The sequence below is a fragment of the Tamandua tetradactyla genome, chromosome 5, assembly GCF_023851605.1.
Source record: "Tamandua tetradactyla isolate mTamTet1 chromosome 5, mTamTet1.pri, whole genome shotgun sequence".
In the NCBI taxonomy this organism is placed as follows: domain Eukaryota; kingdom Metazoa; phylum Chordata; class Mammalia; order Pilosa; family Myrmecophagidae; genus Tamandua; species Tamandua tetradactyla.
Genome location: NC_135331.1, coordinates 294430 through 311502, shown reverse-complemented (window position 1 = coordinate 311502; position 17073 = coordinate 294430). Strand labels below are relative to the sequence as shown.

Here is a 17073-nt window from a genome sequence, read left to right as displayed (position 1 = left end):
TAGAACATATGGAATAAAAACAAATACTAGGGGGAACAAAAGTTCAAAGGAATTGAGTTAGAAATGCTAGTGATCAATGAAAGGGAGGGTAAGGGGTAAGATATGTAGAAATATTTTTCTGTTTTCTTTTTATCTCATTTTCTGAGTAGATGCAAATGTTCCAAGAAATGATCATGATGATGAAAATGCAACTATGTGATGATATTGTGAATTACTGATTATATCTGGAGGACAGAGTGATCAAAAGTTAATAATGTTTGCGTTTATTTGGTGTTTATTGGTATTAAAATTAATACCGAGAAATGAAAGAAAAAATAAAAACGCTTGGGGCACAGACCCTGAGTCACAAAGGTCTCTGACAGTCAGTCAGGGGGCGGGGCTGCAGTAGGGGGAGCTGAGCAGGAGGTCCCACCCACTGCCCAGCCCCCCACCTCCACGGCGCTAGCAGCAACTGTGGGTCAGGGAACCCCAGGGAAGGTCTGCTGCCCCATCGCTTCAACGGGTGGAGGCTTCTGCCAGGTGGAGACCAATTGACATGTGAGTAGGAAGGCATCAATCTCCACTGCCAGGGAATGATGCCGTTGGACGTCCTGCCTGACACCCAACACCCAGAGCACAAGCGGCTAGCTGACACCCGGGGCGCCGGCTGGGCTTTCCTGCCAGAGCTGAGAGCAGCAGAACCGCGAGGTCTCCCTGACTCCTGAGAGGACCGGAGGTGCCTGGCAAAAATCAGGGGTGTTGTGTGAAGGGCTGCTCGGTGTCCTGCCGGGTGCACCGTGCCTGCTTCAGGGATTGGTTTCCTGCTGAGCCGCTTCCCAGGTGTGAGGCTGGAGCCTGGCCCTGAACGGTGCTGTGCCCAGCAAAGGGGGCCAAGCGGCTGGGGGCGCTGGCGGTTTGGGAACGATACTGGGGAGAAGCTGCACCCAGGCAGCGGTGTGTCCGTGGGGTGTGCGGGCTGGGTAGAGCCGCAGGGGTTGGCCTGGCAGGGCGGGGGTCAGGATTCTGGAAGGGACCTCAGAGACTTGGGCTGCATGCATGGTGGCAAGGTGCAGCTCACTGAGCATGCCCGATGTGGCGGTGTGCGGGCAGGAGGCAGACCGTGGGCGACGCTGGCACAGGGTTGACCGCAGGGGCCTGCGGTCGAGAGCCGGACAGCAGGTTGGGGAGGGCCCCTCATCACAATACGGCTAGGCAGGGCAGCCCTCCCCAACCTCCGCACATGTTCATGTAGGTGGTGGCTGTAGTCCTCAAATTCCTAAATTGTTCCAGTGCGCATGCTCGCGGTTGAGCTGAGACGCTAAGCAGGGTCAGGTGCTGTTTGGGTTTGGATGGGAGACCGCCTGGCGATTGCATCTCTTTTCAGGTTTATTGATTCAATGGATGGTGATGGCCAACTCATTGCCAGTACAGCCTTGGTGAGGAATGGAATGATTGCAAACTGGCCACACCTGTGCTAAGGCTTCCTGTCCAGGGAAAGTGGGGACTTTGGAATAAATCTGTATATGTCAACTGCACTCTTTTTTAAGTTTTTGGAAATTTATTTTTTTCATATACATTGACGTCAGTGCATTCCATCCAGGTGGATAATCAATGGCTAGCAATCTCATCGTACTGTTGTGGATTTAGGACCGTGATCATTTCGTAGAATATGAGAAGAACTCGCAGAAAGGAAAGAACTCATACAAGCCATACCCTTTCTCCCTCCTTCTCATTCACCACTGGTATATACAAATACACAATTTGCTTTACCCTTCCTGCTCTCTATTATTTATTAATTCTTTCTCCACATCGTTTTTGCACATCGATCCATACACTGGAGGAAAGGAGCAACAGTAAGAAAATGGATTTCCCAAGAGCACAGTCTTATTGTAAATTCGGAGACTTTTGATGATCATCCTCAAGAGTCAAGGTTTGGGGAACAGGGCTCAACAACTTCAGGTGATTCCCTGCAGCCACTCCACTCCCCCATAAATGGAAATTGGATGACCATAGAATCCCTGTGCATCACGAGTAGGATAACATCAGGACTGCTTGAAATCTTTTGGCCACTGAATTCTTCTTTTGTCTCATTTCTCATGTCACATCTGTGTCATCCATTCCCTGGATTCCTGGCCCCTCTTTTTCAATGAGTTCTGTCCCATGTTTCCAGGCGTGTTTACACCCTTGGGTGCAGGCCCTACATGGTGGAGGAGGAACTTTGAGTATACCTGCTGAGTTGGCTGAGAGAGTCGAGGCCCCTGTGAGCAACAAAGGAGGATGACAGCAGGATGTCCTGGAGAGGCTGGAAGGAAATACCTGAAAATGTAGAGCTGTGTTCCAGTAGCCATGTTTTAGAAAGATGATTGTAAAATGATTTAGCTTTCACAATGTGACCGTGTGATTTTCAAATCCTTGTGTGTGGTGCTCCTTTTATCTGTGGTATGGACAGATGAGTATAATATATGGAATTGAAACACACAAATAATAAAGGAAACAAAGGTTGAAATGAATTGAGTAGTTTGAAATACTAATGGTTAATGAAAGGGTGCAGTAAGAGATATGGCATATATTCGTTTTTTATTCTTCCTTTTTTATTTCTTTTGCTGGAAAAATTCTGATGTTCAAAAAAAGTCATGGTTATGAATGCAAAACTATGTGATGATATTGTAAGCCATTGATTGTAACCGTGTCAATAACATTTGTATATCAAGAATGTGTGCACATTTGTTCATTATAATAAAAATATTTTTAAAAAGTACTACAACATGAACAACACAATATATGTCATATGACAAAGGGAATGAAATAGGAAAACAAGGGTATTTGCTTTGTGTATAAATACACAGATACTAATTACAAAGCAAGGAAGAAATATCCATGCCATTACAGTCCTCACTTCCTTGTGGATTGTTGCATGCAATAGAGATTGGTGCTACTCCCTTTTCTGCCCCTGATTCCTCAACCTATGAACGCTGGGTATGGGGAAAACAGCACCATATGTTGGACACTAATTCAGAACATACACAACCTTCTGGTGAACATTTCTCCATCACTTCAAGATACTTGCACCAAGTTGACAACATAATTGGGTTTTCAAAAGGCCATTCCACATTCTATCTATCCTGTTGCCACTGAATGTGAGGGCAATGTGGTAAGGCCAGGGAATTCTATGAGCTTGTGCCCATTCCCATTCTTCATTTGCTTTGAATGGGGTTCCTTTATCAGAAGCAATGTAGTGTGGCATTCCATGATGGTGGATAAGCCATTCTATACGTTCACATGTGGTAGTTTTTGCAGAAGAATGGCATGAAAGGAAGGCAAACCCATATGCAGAGTATATTTCTATTCCAGTTAGAACAAACTGCATCCCCTTCCATGATGGAAGTTCTCCAATATAATCGACCTGCCACCATGTAGCCAGATGATCACCTCAGGGAATTATTGCCGTATTGAGGGCTCATATTGGGTCTCTGCTGCTGACAAATTGGGCACTCAGCAGTTGCTGTAGCCAGGTCAGCCTTGCTGAGTGGGAGCCCATGTTGATAAGCCCATGCATAACTTCCATCCCAACCACCATGACCATTTTATTCGTGAGTCCATTGGGTAATGACAGGAGTTGCTGGTGAAAGAGGATGGCTGACATCCACAGAACAGGTCATCTTGTCCATTTGGTTATTAAAACCTTTCTCTGCTGAAGGTACCTTCTCAGGAACATTCAAAACGGACACAAATATTTTCATGTTTTCTGCCCACTCAGAAAGGTCTATCCACATATTTCTTCCCAAGACCTCTTTGTCACCAATCTTCCACTCTTGTTCCTTCCAAGTCCCTGATGATCCAGAAAAACCATCAGCAACAGCCCATGAGTTGGCATACAAGTGCACCTCCTGCAAGCTCTCCTTCCAAGCAAAACTGAACCAGGTGCACTGTTCAGTGTTCTGCCCACTTGGAGGATTTCTCCTCACCACTGTCATTCAGGGACATCCCAGAAAAGGGCTACAGTGCTGCAGCTGTCCACTTTCTGCTGGTACCTGTATATTGTGCAGAACCATCTGTAAACCAGGCTCAAGTTGTCTCTTCCTCAATCAACTGACTGTAAGGAACTCCCCAACAGGCCATAGCTCTGGTTGAGAAAGAGAAGGTAATGTCACAGAAGTGCACACCCTGAGCATTTAGGCCACTTCCTCATGTAAATTACTTCTGCCTTCAGGGCCTGTTCTGGCCCTATCTTGTATATACAATTTCCACTTTATGATGAAGTGCTGTTGTGCACACCCAAATTTATGGCATGGTTGGTCAGACATCACCCAGGTGATGATAGGCAACTTAGATCTCATGGTAACTTGGTTTCCCATGGTTCAGTTTTCATCTATACTAAGGCCCAGCAGCATGCCAAAAGCTGTTTCTCAAAAGGAGAATAGATATCTGCAGAAGATGTCAAGGCTTGACTACAAAATCCTAAGGGCTTATGTTGTGGTTCACCTGCCAAAGGCTCCAGACAGTATCTCTATTTGCCAGTGGCACTTCCAGTACCATTGGATCTGAAGGATCATATTGTTCAAGTGGCAGAGCATCTTGTACAGCAGCCTGGACCTGTTACAGTGTCTTCTTTTATTCAGGTCCCCATTCAAAATTAGCTGCTTTTCTGGTCATGCTGTAAATGGGCCAGAGTAGAACCCAAATGAGCAATATGTTGTCTCCAAAATCCAAAAAAATGAAAGAGGGCTTGTGCCTCTTTATTGGTTGTAGGACAGACGTGATGAAACAGTTTATCCTTCATTTTAGAAGGGATATCACTGAACACCTGGATATTTCAGAGGCACAAGTCCCCTCTATTTTGTTGGATCTATCTCTCATCCTCTGAAACAGAAAGCTCTTACCAATAAGCCTGGGGTAGTTGCTACTTATTGTTCATTGAGTCCAATCAATATATCATCAATATAATGGACCAGTGCAATGTCTTGTGGGAGGGAGAATTGATCAAGGGCCTTGCAGACAAGATTATGACATAGGGCTGGAGAGCTGCTATACCCTGAGGTAGGACAGTGAAAGTATATTCCTGACCTTGCCATCTGAAATCAAACTATTTCTGGTGGTTCTTGCTAATAGCTATTGAGAAAAAAGCATTTGCCAGATTAATAGGGGATGTTTTGATTTGCTCAAGCTATGCTACCACATCCAGGACAGCAGCTGCAATGTGAGTCTCCACCTGATTGAGTTTATGATCACCCACTGCCATCCTCCAAGACTCATCTGTTTGTCTATCTGTTCTTTGACATTCCATTCAGCTTTATCTGGATCTTTAGCTTAAGTTTTGTTTAACAGAGGAGAATTTTTCAGTTCTTGTTTCTTGCCCTGCTTGTGTGGTGCCTTCCCCCCGACACACACACTTAGGAGGGTCTACTTAGATATTATATACCCCAGCCAGATTTTCCCAGACCAAACTGGCCTCCTGTCAAGAGGGAAGAGTCACCTGCATCGGTTTTCCCTGAGGGTGAGACCCAACGGGTTGAAAGACTTTCCTGTGAAGTCTCTGGACTCTGTTTTTCTTTTTCTGCCCTGTGTGTGGCGCTTGTCTGCCTGCAGGTCCCACCAGCATAAGATGATGTGGTACCTTTAACTTTGGCAGACTCTCCCTGATGGGGGCATGGTGGAGACAGAGGAGAGGTTGTAGGCTGGTTTTAATGGCCAAGACCCATCTGTTTGATGCTATTGAAGAGATTGTTTTCCAAGTTTTTGGATTAGACATTCCAGAGACTGAACTTTGTTAGGAATATTTTCCATCAAGTTATTTGTTCATTTGTGTGGGAAATATTTTCATGTTCCTTTGTATGTTTTGTAATTTTTTGTTGATAACTGAATATTTTGAGTACTATGTTGTGGTAACTCTATTAGTCTAGTTTCCCTACTCTTCAGTCCAATAGAATAAGTACAATAACAAAAAAAGAAAAGAAAGACAAGTAGAAAAAAAAGAAGAGAAAAAGAGAAAGGGACAAAGAAAATGTCATGCAAAAAGTCCACAATTAAAAAAAAAATAAAAATGAAGGTGCACTCCCTCTCCAAGTCTCATATCTTGATGGGAGCCTGGAAGCTGTTTCTCTTAAAAATTAAAACTAGACCAGTGACTCTGCTCATGCTGCAGGTAGTTGCTACTCTCAACAAAACAGAAGGAAAAAAACTAACAAACAAGAACAGAAAAAAGAAATGTATTGATTCCCTATGCCCCTGTAGATTCTGGTGTAAGACCAGATACCGCTGCTGCAGAGAACTCCAAAACCAAGGAATCTTCTCTAGGCCGTCAGACATGTTCCAGAACAAACAACACAAGTACAAGATAGGAAAAAAAGTAGTTAAAAGAAAGAAAAGTTGTTAGCATGATGCTAGAAGCTGCTACTACCAAAAGGGTTGAAACTAGGATCTGCTCTGACCCAGGGATCTGTCAAGTCAGGAATACCCACACATAGAAGAAAGCAAGCAAACAGTCAAAGAAGGTGCAATCCCTCTGTAGGTCCTGGTTTATGCTGGTGGGAGGTCTGTAGCTGCTGGTGCTGAGTGTGCCAAAATTCAGGCCAACTTCTGGTCTGTTCCCTCAGGGATCACTCAGCAGACTTACAAATGGTGATCTCTCAGCAGCCTCTTACTTCCTACAGCCATACTGTAACTGCTATAGATTTCCATTTTATTTCCAAGGTTACCAGATAGTTAATCACGATCTAATTTCAAGGTTGTTTATTATTCTAATGGAAGGAGAATTTGCAAAACTTCCTAACTCATATTGTATGGATTATTATTAAATTATTTAAGTTGAAATATGATATATATATATATGATAAATGTAATTTACACATACATAGTGTGTATGTATGCATGTGTGCATTTTATTTCCATGAACTTTGTTGAGATTGCTTAGAAATTTTATTGCCTATACTTTTAGCTTAACTTTTTCCCCTACACTTTCATTTGTTTCCCCCCCTTTATGCCTTTTAGGTTATTGATTGATATTTGATTACTTATCATCCACCTCTAGTGAGATTTAACTTATGCTTTTTATTAATATTCTTTGAAATGCCAAATTTGTAGATATGCTTAAACTTATTTTGCCTTCACTCCAACTTACATAAAGAAATAAGAGCATTTATTTCTTTTTGCATCATTCTTTGTGCTCTAATTAAATCATTAATGCTGATAAACCTCTTGGATTTTATTCTTTTCCATTTAAGAGATGTTTTTAATAGTTAAGTCTTTCAGTATATTTATTAAATACTTCATATTATTTGTTCCTTTCAGGTCAGGCTCATTTTTATTCTGACAGAAGCATGAATTTCATTAGTAACTAAGGAATTCTGTAAATATATATTTTATGAATCCAAGGATAATTTGAAAATTGTGACTTCATCTTCTCTCTAATATGTTAAGTGGGTATTTGATCCCAGTTATGTCCTTATAAATTATTGACCATACTGGAACATTTCACTGCATTTAACATTGCTAATAAGAAATTCAACTAAATCTGGATGTATTTTTTTAAGGCAACATCTGACAGTCCCCACTTTGGCACTGGTGTTTTCACACATTTTCTTTGCACACAGTGGTATGTGTTTTCTGAATGTGTGTGCATATGCACAAATGTTTATTAACTTTTCCTGCTTGACATTTATGTAGTTTACCTATTTCTGTATGCAAGCTACATCAATACCTAGTGGCATAAGACAACAATTCTATTACCCATGATTCTTGGAGTCAGGTAACAGACTAGAGATATGGCAATTTCTGTTAAATGTAATGTTTAATGGAACAGCCAGGATATCCTGGAGAATACATGAGATCACTCGAAAGTCTGATGTCTTTGATAGGATGGATGGAAGAACAAATTTCTGGGTAATGGACAGACTTCAATGTCTGGCCAGCAGGATGGCTGGACTTTATGCATTGTCCCATGGCTGAAAGAGGGAGGAAATAGAGCATGCCAGGCCAGAACATTGGACCCAGAACTGACACTATTTTTCTTCTGTTGTACTGTTTTGGTCAAAGCAAGTCACCAGAATTAGAGGAAGAAAAGTAAACTTCTTGATGATGTAGCTGCTTATATGCAGGATAATAGGTCTAACTGTTAAGCAGAAACCTTTGCAGGCACCACATCACAGCACATGCTGGGCCCTTCCTTATGCTCTCAAAATAATTTTTCTGTCTAATTTTATTCTTCTTTCATCTGTATTCTGTTATGCTGGTACCTGTTTTAGAATGATGCTGTATCATCAGAATCAATTCACCATTTTAAGTTTCTTCTACACTGTATATGCTTTTTAATGCATTAAAATTTTAGCTCCATATGTGGCTTACAGTTGTTTCTGTTCTGCAACTCAGTCTATCTATTAACTTTTTTGTTTCCTTTTTGAATGTTAACTTTTAATCAAAGTGTACATTCATATAGTTTAAATGAGTAAATGAATCCACAATTCTTTATCAAAAATCAGAATCTCCATTCCCCTCATCCTATGTACTTCTCCCACAGTAAACCAATTTTAGAGACTGCCATTTCTGTTTTCTTGACTCAGTCACCTCTACCTTAGTCCCATCTGATATCTGTCCCACTCCAACCTGAGTGCAAGGATCTCCACTTTTTGTCTCCTGTTTATAGAGGTGATGACTTCATTAACTTTTGTACTTTGGATCATATTTTGATCATAAATTTCATATTTTCTGTTGCATGTTTTCCAGCAAACAACAATAACAATAAGAGTGGCCTCTGGAATAGCCTCTTAAGTCTATTTGAAATCTTGCAGCCACTGATACCTTATTTTGTTACTTTTCCTCCTCTTGGTCAGGAAGGCACTGTCAGTCCCACAATGCTGGGCCAGGCTTATCTCTGGGAGTCATATCCCATGTTGTCAGAGAGATATCACTCCTGGATGTCAGATTCCATGTCAGAGGAAGAGTAATGATTTTACTTGCAGAATTTGGCTGAAGAGAAATAGAGGCCACATTTCAGCCACAAAAGACATCCTCTGGAAGTAATTCCTAGGCATAACTCTAAGTAGGCTTAGTTTCTCCACTGCATAAATAAGCCCCACAAGAGTAAGCCTCAAGTTCAAGAGTTTGGCCTATTGAATTAGTAATCTCTATTATTTAAGACAGCATCAGGTATTTCCCCTGTGGTAAAGTTTAATAGTACCATATTTTTTCTCCCATCCCTTAAGGACTTTGCCAATACTTTTCACTTATCTGCTGAACATATGCTGGGATGTATCTGAACATTATATTAAGCTACACAGAATTAAAAGCCCTCATTTCCATTTTGGGCTTCATGTGTTTGGGCTGTTTAAGTGAGCTGTCTAGGCAGATTGTGTGAGACTATGTAGTACAGAAAATTTAGGTTTTGGATGAAATAAAACTCTCATCCTTTGATTTCATAAAGTAGGTGAAGTTCTAAAGGACAATGCCCTCCTTACCCCTGTATTCTGATTTACCTTAGTCCCTACCAAATCAGTTTCATTCTTATTTCTAATTGATGCCTGATCTCTTTTTCAATCTCCTTTACAGTTGCTATATGTGGCAATGTTGACTCTCATATTCACAGAATTCCTACTCTGAGTCTGAGGAGTCACACAGGTATCCAAAGTTATAGGGCTGTTAATTATTTTTGGCTATTTATTTTTTAAAGGAATTTTAACAATTAACGTTCATTTACATAATGCCTACTTGAATCATCTTCAAGGAGATGAAGAATTTTTCCTCTATGTAATAACTTCAATATGCTCATATGCTAATGCATATTCTTCATTCTCCTTTCTGAAAATGTATGAACTCTCTTGTGAGTGTGATGTCAATTATATTTCCTTCCAGCTATCTTTATAATTCTAGTCATCAATGGCCTACTTTAATGTTGTACAGCAGGGTGCTGTATTGGCTATCTTTCAATCATCTTTTCTCTAACTTCTAGTGAATTTTCATGGAAGGGAAATCCTGAAGTATCTGCTTACTCTTTTTTCTTAAATGATTTGCTTTGGATGAGCCTACAATCTATGTAGATAAAAATAAAAATATACTTCAAATGTCACCAATCTCAAATTCTGTTTATACTTTTAGAGTAAACATTCCTTTTCTTTGATTTAATTATTTTTATAAGCAAATGTTACAGAGAATTAAAAATGATGAACTGAGAATTTAAATACTCTTTGGTCTGCTGTACAAATCCATTCTTTTTGCAAACTCCATTTCATTGTACTATTATATATACAATTCAAAAATTCTTATTTTGTCATGTTCAAAGGTTAAATTTACCATTTCTAACCTATTATTCTATTTGCAGTGAACACTTCAATTAAAATATCTGTCTATATGTAATTGTACTCTTCCTTCTGATTTGGCTTGTGGTAGAAACATTTGGGTCACACACACTTTCTTTTCCTTTTCCCCAGAACTTCCAGGAAAAGTGTAAACTAATTGAATAATTATTTAAAGGAAATAAAAAAAATTCTCATATTGCTCTCTACCTGATCCTTCTTCCCTTTTCCTTGTTTCTATGCTATCTTCCACCTCTAAATGTCTCCACTCTCATTCACTTAATTTATTTCATCATGGCTCCTTAGTTACCTGACCTTTTGTAGTATGCACATTTAAGACCTCACCTTTTGTTAGAGAATTGCTAATAATTCAATCCATGTTTACTAAAGTCCTATCCTAAGCTAGGCAATGTGAATACAACAAGGAATAAAACAAGAAGAGCTCTTGTCTTCAAGACATTACCTTCTCATTGATCAAATATTACCTGAAGTGAAGAGGCCTCTCACTGAGAAAATGTAGTTAGAGTTGTTAATTTATATTTCACTTCATTATGAGATACAGGAGTAGTGTTCAGAATGCAGTGCTGAGATGTAAAGAGTTAAAGTCATAAGATAATTTCAGAATCAGATGGAATATGATTTCCTAATGCAGTATAAGGAAAATATTTTATGAAAGTGATGACTGGGATATCAGAGAGGGTCCTTAGAAAATTTTGTTATGTTTGAAAGAGACTACAGAATTCTAAAGATATAGAAATATTAGTAAAATTAAAATCAATACATGTTATAAATTTCATACTAGTATTATAGATAGGTTTAATTTTACTAAAAATAGAAGTTCATTATTTTGTTGCCCAGTAGAGATTTTCTTAAAGCCTTAAGTCATCATTAGCTGATTCAATAAACTTTGATTTTTACTACTGTATCAGCAATTGTACATTGGTACATAATTCATTTGATAATATCTGTTATCTATAACTTGTCTAGAGAGTCTTGATGTCACATCCAGTGTATTCTTTCTCTTTTCATTCTTGGATTTTAGTGCCTGAAACATGAAATGTACTTAGAAGGTGAATTAATGAATAATAGTGAAAACTTGTAGTTTGAACTTACATATTATATTACTAAATCATGAGAAACCAAAGCACTTCTAGATTTATACAGAATTGTCAGTCTAGATGATTAAAGAAATTCAAATACTATAATTTAGTGACAATATTTAAATTCAAGCCAAGATAAAATTTAATAGAAATAAAGCAAGAGAAAAACCCATATCAGAAATCACTGACTCAAGGTGATACAAGGTTCTTAAAAGTGAATTATCATATATTTACAATTCTTACAAAAGAATTTATTTTAATTGAGAGAGTCTTTCATATGACATAAGCTGTGGGAGAGGTATGGTCCTATCTGTCTTGTTCCTGCTCATTTCTGGCAGGAACCATGAAATGGTACCTGGTAACCATGGTAAAAACCATGGTAAGAATTATGATGAAAATTATAGGTTTTTAAGGTCTATTTTATGACCTTGTACATATAGCCATCCCTCAGAATCATTCAGCCTATTGACATTTTCATTTTCCTCATTGTGTGGTTGGATGAGTGAATTGATAAAACTGATAATGGACCCTGGAGTATGCATTTGAGTAGAAGGCCAATAGCTGAAGTGGCAATTTCTTAGTTCTTAGAGGCATAGGAGCTTATTATATATCACTAGTGAATGAAATGATATTAGAACATAGAGTAAGGCTTCCAAGGCACTTCAATATTTTTCCCATAGAGGAACACTTGTTTGTATAGTTTAGAGGGAGGGAAAACATTTGAAAGCAATGCAGATATCTAAATATCAAACCTTTAACTAAACCTTTCTTTTATTGGCAGATTGTTAAGGAGACTTATCAGTTTTCATTTCATTGCCTTTCAACTCCAAACATATCCCTCAATATAAGGTGTATAATGAAAAACAGAATCCTTTTACCATTTATTTAATTGAACAAAATGATGTGTTTTCTACATAGAGGGCATTGTGGACCTGGGCATTGATGAGAGGTACCTAATAGTGAAAAAATACTGAATACTGAGTCAAAGTTGGGAAAAGTATTTTTGAAGACTCTTCCTATTTTTGCCAATAAAGAGACCTCAGTAGAAACATCCAAATCAGATGTCTGCTTTGAGCTCCATTTTTAAAGGTCTTTGAATGTAGGGTTTGTATAAGATCATGAACAGCCAGAGTTCTTGAATCATTGACTACAATGCTCCTAGACACTAAGGAACAAATATCATTGGGAGGTCAGCTTTATTTCATGGGCTTTTTCAGGTAAAGACTTTACAATTGTCTGTGACTATTCTGAACAGCCATACATAGATATTTGTCCAGAAGCCAGATTTCTCAAATTGTCCTCACAAGAACAAACATATTCTGGATATGGATTGCTTTCACCACTTGTATTGCTTCTGCCATTATCTCCAACTGTGGACTCATAAAAAGTTTATCTCACAATCATGACTTGTTGACAGTATTGCAAATGATCAAAGAACATATTTCTGAGCAAAGGAAGTGGAGCCATGGGCTCACATTTATTAAATAAGCTTGCCATATCATATTCCTCTTAACCAAGAAGTGTCTTGCCTAATTGAAAGGTGGGGTAGCTTATTAATGATTCAGTTACAGCACCAATTGGGAAACAATAGCTGAAAGGATGCGTTTCTATCACACATGATGTAGTTTATGCTTTGAATCAGAGACATATTTAGTTTGGTTTTGTCTGAGGCCAGAATGCATGACTACAGAGATAGAAGGAGCAGTGGATCCTCTTACTATAATACCTAATAACCTTACTGCAGATTTGGACTTCTTTTCCAAGAATATTTGATCTTTGCTTGTTTTGAGATCAGAGTCCCCAAGAGATAAGTATTATCACTAGGAAACTCAGTTCTGGTTGCACTGAATGGTAGACTACTTTTATCTGGCCTATTTGTACTCCTTAATTGACTGAACTAACAGACAAAGCGGATTTAATCAACTGAGTGGGGTGATTGTTACTTATTACTGAGGAGAAATCTGGTTGCTGCTACACAATAAAGGGAAGGTAAACTATGTGTTATACACAGGGGATTCTCTGTAGCACCACAACATTTTCAAGTCAATAATAAAGTTAAATCAGGAACTAAATAAAGTGGAAAATTCTGAATGATTGAGAACTAAGGCCCTTTGAGACTGAGATTTAGGGTCAGTTCATCAGGTAAAGAACACAGAGCAGCTGAGGTTTCTGGATTATTATTATATTAACAATATTATTACAAATAGTAACAAATTTTGGAGGACATTTATATGGCAGAGAGTCTTGATGTAGAGTGCCAGATAATGAGCAGGTGAAATATGGCATCCATATTGGAGTGGTCAGATAAGTCCATAAGTGTTGAGATGAATATCCATGAAAGAGAAAGTGAGAATGATTGCAGTTTGGTTTATTGAGAGAATGATTGTATAGAGAGGGATTGATAAATTAAGTAAATATATTAAATATAATGAGATTAAAATTTCTCAATGTTGAACATGGAAGTCATTAGTATGGAAAGAGTGAAAAATAGAATGAAATATATGGCTTTGGAATGTAATTAAGGTATGAGGTGTGATCTCATGACTTTTGATATATACATAGAGATATATAACTGTAATATAAATATATGTGTATATATATATATGAAAATGCATATTGTTGTATATATGTCTCACATGCCATCTGTACATATGCTTATAGTGGAATATGACTCTGCATACAAAAAGAGTGAATAAGTCAATGATAGTAAAATTAATACATGATTACAATGTATATATGATGAAGAATGAATTGTTAATATAGGATTGTGGCACCTCCATACAAAATACTTATTAATTACAAAAGGAAAACGAGATTCTTTACTGGGGAGTAATTAAGCTGATACCTCCTTAATCAAATGGGCAAAGTTAACATTTCCATTACTAGGACAGATAAAAATTAAGCAGCAACTGATAAGATGGAATATGAATATCAGTAAAGTATGATTTCTGTGACATTCTTGCCACAAACTCATAATTAAAGTCTAGTCATAAGTTAACATTAGACAAAACCAAATTGAAAGACATTCTACAACATACTTCAAAAATAACAAATTTTGTGAAAGACAAAGACATACTGAAGAAATTGCAAAGGAAATGACACTAAAGAGACATCACAAACAAAGGCAATGAATTATGCTATTCATGAGAATTTTGTTATATCAATGTCACTAATGGAATATTTGGCAAAATTTGAAGAGTTTTTGAGGAATGGTAGTCTTATCATGGCTAATTTCCTGTTTTGGGAAGTTATATTTGTTTATATAAGAGAAACAAATTTTTTCTTGTAGGAAAGCCACCGAAGTATTAGGTAGTGATAGGTCAAACTCTCAAATGGTTCAGAAGAAAAAGAAAATTCTTTTTATAACAATGTACATTTACAATGAGGTTAAGGTTCTAAAATTATGTTAAAATATAATGCATATATCAAAATATAACTATATACATGTTTAATATTTTTATTGAAAAAATCTTCACACACATACAGTCCATACATGGTGTGCAATTAATGGCTCACAGTATCATTACATAGCTTTGTAGTTATCATCATGATCATTTTAAAAACATTTGCACCACTCCAGAGATAGAAAAATAAAAGAAAAAAGAAAAATTGATATATTCCATACCCCTTACCCCTCCTTCTCAACCTCTAGTAATTCCATCTACCCAATCTTTTACCCTTTACTCCCTCTATTATTTATTTATTTTTGTCCTTATTTTTTTACTCATATATCTGTACCCTGGATAAAAGAAGCATCAGAAACAAGGTTTTTAAAATCACAGTCACATTGTAGTAGTTAAATCATTATAAAATCATCTTCAAGAACCAAGACCACTGGAGGACAACTCAACAGTTTCATGTTCTTCCTTCAATTCACTCCAATATACCATAAACTAGAAAGGAATATCTATATAATGCATAAGAATAAGTTCTTGGCTAACCTCTCAACTTTGATTGATATCTCTGAGCCACTGAAACTTTATTTTGCCACATTTGTCTCTTCCCTTTGATCAAGAAGCCTTTCTGTATACCAAGTTCCCAACTTGGTATGGGAACCAAGTTGCCAGTTCCTAACTCATCCTGGGAGTTCTGTCCCACATTGCCAAGGACATTTACACCCCTGGGAGTAATGTCCCACATAGCAGGGAGAGAAACGTATTCACCTGCTGAGTTGGCTTAGAGAGAAAGGTCATATGTGAGCAACAAAAGAGGTTCTGTAGGAGTGATACTTAATGATAATTTTAAGTAGGCTTAGCTTCTCCTTTATAGGAATAATTTTAATAGCAACAAACCCTGAAATCAAAGGCTCCACTTATTGATTTGGCTGCCCCAAGAATAGCAGGAATTCCCCAGATGGGAAAGGTAAATATTTCCTCCTTTCTCCCTAGTCCCCCAGTGGGAATTTGCAAATATTTTTTATTCACTGCTCAAATTACTCTGGGATATATCAAGGTATCACAGTAACCTGGTCAAACCAAAAGCTCACACCCTATCCAAGATTCCATGTACTTATGATATTCAACTAAACTGATCATAGAAACTAAATTAAGTAATATATACCCCAAATACGAATTTTGCACCAAATAAACCTTTCTCCCTTTAGTCTCAGAAAGAAGTTGAAACTTTAAAATATGGACCATATCATCTTTATTGTATTCTGATTTACTTAGTCTTATTCAGATCAGCTCTATTCCTATCTATAGTCAAAGTCTGATCACTTTTTCAACTTTTTAAACAATTGTTATTGGGGTAATTCTAATTTTCATTGGTTCAGAGGTCTAAATCTGGGTCTCAAATGTCACATAAATATCCAGTGATTCTGGAAATGACCAGGTTTTATATAAACAGCTCAGTATCTTTGAATAACTGTTACAATTCCTGAATATATGTGACTGTTGTAAGAGCTTACAATCTAGGACCCTTTACAGTAGGCCCCAATATGGTAACCCAGTAGGCTCTTGACTTCAATTCACTGAAGTCATACATTATTGTTAGTCCATATGAATGAGGCATGAGAGTATTTGTCTTTGTTTATGCCATTTTCATTCAACATACAGTCCTATAATTTCATTCACATATTTGCATGCCTCACAACTTCAATTCTTTCTTGTGGCCCCTCAGTAGTCCATTGTATATATACAACACAGTTCCCAGATCATTCCCTCAGTCTTTTTATCCTTAGGCTACCTGCATTCACTGTGAATCTCCAACACTGCCGCCATAAACACCAATGTGCAAATATCTGTTCATGCATCTGCTCTCATTTCCTCCGGGTATATACCTAGCAACTGGTTTGAAAGATCTTATGGCAAACCCACCCCTAGCTTCCTGTAGAACCACCATGCTGCCCTCCAAAGGGGCTGCACTTCTCAGCTTCCCTACAAACAGTGAATAGGTATATCTCTTTCTCCACATTTCCCCTAGCACTTGTTTCTCTCTACTCATTTTCAAACAGTTATATTCATACATCATACATCCAACATATATAAGTAGACATGACTTCACCACCGTCATCTATATGAAGACATTTCCTTTCTTCCACAAAGAATCCATACCCCTACCTTATAACCCCAGCTTGTTGACATTTAGTTTTGGCATTATGCCTTTGTTACATTCAGTGGAAGCATATTACGATGTTACTGTTGACCATAGGGCTTAGCTTGCATTGATTGTACTTTTTCCTATGAACCATCCATTTTCAACAACCTAAG

The 17073-nt window shown here is 38.0% G+C and overlaps 1 long non-coding RNA gene across 1 annotated transcript in view; it reads left to right on the top strand.

The window, feature by feature from the left end:
- The first annotated feature begins 393 nt into the window (after positions 1 to 393).
- LOC143682205 (uncharacterized) overlaps positions 394 to 17073 on the top strand; it is a 31141-nt gene continuing 14461 nt past the window's right edge. The window contains exon 1 of the long non-coding RNA XR_013175031.1: positions 394 to 537. This is a non-coding gene — a long non-coding RNA (uncharacterized LOC143682205). The remainder of the gene's footprint in view (positions 538 to 17073) is intronic.